The 2,500-nt window shown below is 55.2% G+C and overlaps 1 protein-coding gene across 1 annotated transcript in view; it reads right to left on the reverse strand.

The window, feature by feature from the left end:
• Positions 1 to 2,500, reverse strand: part of lmbrd1 (LMBR1 domain containing 1) — an 80,441-nt gene that overhangs the window by 69,856 nt on the left and 8,085 nt on the right. The window lies entirely within an intron of this gene.

Here is a 2,500-nt window from a genome sequence, read left to right on the forward strand (position 1 = left end):
GGAAGGACCGCGTTTCCTGTGCGGTTAAAAGCGTCGCGTCGCGTCCCCTCGCGCGCCCAACGCGCCGCCGGCGTCGTGGAAACGGGATTCCGCGCACACGCGCCGTGTCCCGAAGCCGGGCTCCGCTAACCGCGGCGTAGCGAAGTGGACGGGGTTTCCGTGTCGCTCGGGTGAACGCCGCTGAGAATCAGGCGCTTAGCGAAGGGGGGGGGGGGGCTGGGACGAAAACACGCCCCTCCCTCAGCGAGAATGACTTATGCTAAATAATCTGGGGAGGGTGGTGTTGGGGGGGAGGGGGGGGGTTCTATCCATCACCCCACTGAAAACAGCTGCCACAAAACAGGCGTCAGACCCAGGAACACTGAAGCGAATCCTTTGGCCTGAAAAGGCGTTCACAAAGCAGCAGAGCAATTAAAGCTCCCTCTCAGCGCAGGTAATTACTACATTCTGCGGACGGAACCTCGGACGGACGGACGGACGGACGGAGGGACGGGCGGGCTGTCAAGCGTCGACGCGCTTCCCCGGCAGCCTGCGCTCGCCTCAGACCCCGTGCGCGGCTCTTGGCTGCCACCTGCTGGCCAGCGAGGACCGCAGCTCACGACACACAAAGGGGGAGGGAGACTGAATTTTCTGGAAAAAAAACAAAACTGAATTTTCTGCCCATAAAAATAATACAATAATACGCTCCTGCCTGACCTCGCCTCCACTTGTCTTGCTTTGCTTTAACGGTCTCGTCTCTCGCGTACATTCTTCGTGTATTTCGTGAAGCACCTCGTGCTGCACTCCTGGGAAGGCACTATAAAAATTACTATCATTATTATCATTATTGTTATTTCACAAAAAGCAGTGACGGGTAGAGGGAGCAGGGAGCGGGAGCTGTGAAACTGAGGCCAGGTATAAAATGGAAGCTGTGTGAGAGGGGCTCGGGGGAGGGAGGCTGCGTGGGCTTCGGATGTCAGCTGGAGCTGCGGCAGAGAGGCAGCGGAGTTCCCAGCCTGCTCAGCGCTCTGAAGAGTCTGAAGCCCCTTCACAGGGCCGTGTGACGCTCTGCACTGCTGCTGCTGCAGAGGAACCGGGAGAAGAACAGGACCGGACCGGCCCTGCTTGGCGTAGGGGGGGGGGGGGGGACCAGATTAGAAACGGCCAGAGACGCGCAGCGACCGCACGGTCGATCGCAGACGCAGGCGCTTGACCGCAGCGGTCTGTCCCTCTGTCTCACCAGCCCCTCACCCCCCCCAAGCCCCCCACCCCCCAGCTGCACGTCTCCTCTCTCTCTCTGCAGGGCCAGCAGGGGCATGGCTGTTTGTTCCTTTCCTTTTGCCCTCACACGCGCGCGCGCACACACACACACACACACACACACACACACACAGACGCAGAGAACCCTCCTCAAGTAAACTCACTCTGGGCCCCCCTCGCACACACACACATGACCCCCCCCCCCCCCCCCCCAGCGGTGAATCTGAACAGTTTTCACGTCAGGATCCAGCTCCATCGACCGCTCCCCACAACCCTCACGAAGACCACCGTACCTTGCGATTCCTCTGCATCACCACCCACCAAGGCCTCCCCACAAAAACACAACATCGCCCCCCGGCCCCGGGGAGGAGGGACAGCAGCCGGGCGCAGTAGAGAAGCGGGGGGGGGGGGACCCACAGGACCGCCGTACGAGCAGCGGGGGCTGATCGGGGGTTAACTGCGCTGTGACGCACCGCACAGAAAGCCCACGGCCTTTTGACGGGACTATCGGACGCAGCGCAGAAACACCGCCGGCAGCCGCGCGAGCAACAGGCATCAAACGCAGCCTTCTCCTTCCTCCTCACCTGAGCTGACCTTCAGCTCTCTCTCTCTCTCTCTCTTTCTCTCTCAGACTCCATCTCACAGAAAAAAACACCGTTTGAGCTAATTAAATAACCAAAAAAATTACAGTCTTTCTGTGCACCATTTTCATTGTTTTTTTTTAACAGCAGCCAGCCAATGAAGTCAAACGGTGTTTGCCTAGTTTCGGAAATTTTTAGTTAGCGCCGAAGAAAATTTAATTGGTGCACAGTAACACAATATTGAATTACACCCAACAAATTAAATAAATGTCAACTTCACACCATCCACTGTGAAAATGAAAAAAAATATTTGAGACATTTAAACTCACAAAATTAGGTAGAACTGAAGAGAGCTATAGATAGGCTCTCACTCACTGACTTAAAATGGGACCGGGTGGCACCTGGGTATGTCAAAGATGAAGAGAATACCAGTCATGCAAGTCACAAACCTGCTGCCCATTCACTGAGAGTGCCACGCTGATATAATGCAGTTTTTTTTCTCCATGACAGTTGTGTAATCCTTTATCCCTGTGAATTAGTACTGTATGTACTCACTTGCTGTGTGCTGTCTATTATATGGATGGGCCACAGTGCCTGCTGGTAACTTGGTGCATCTCAGCACTTAATTGGCTCATTTAAGCCAATGAATGATTAAAGAATCCACACACTTTATTTCCAAG

Source organism: Anguilla anguilla, chromosome 18, assembly GCF_013347855.1.
Source record: "Anguilla anguilla isolate fAngAng1 chromosome 18, fAngAng1.pri, whole genome shotgun sequence".
Classification (NCBI taxonomy): domain Eukaryota; kingdom Metazoa; phylum Chordata; class Actinopteri; order Anguilliformes; family Anguillidae; genus Anguilla; species Anguilla anguilla.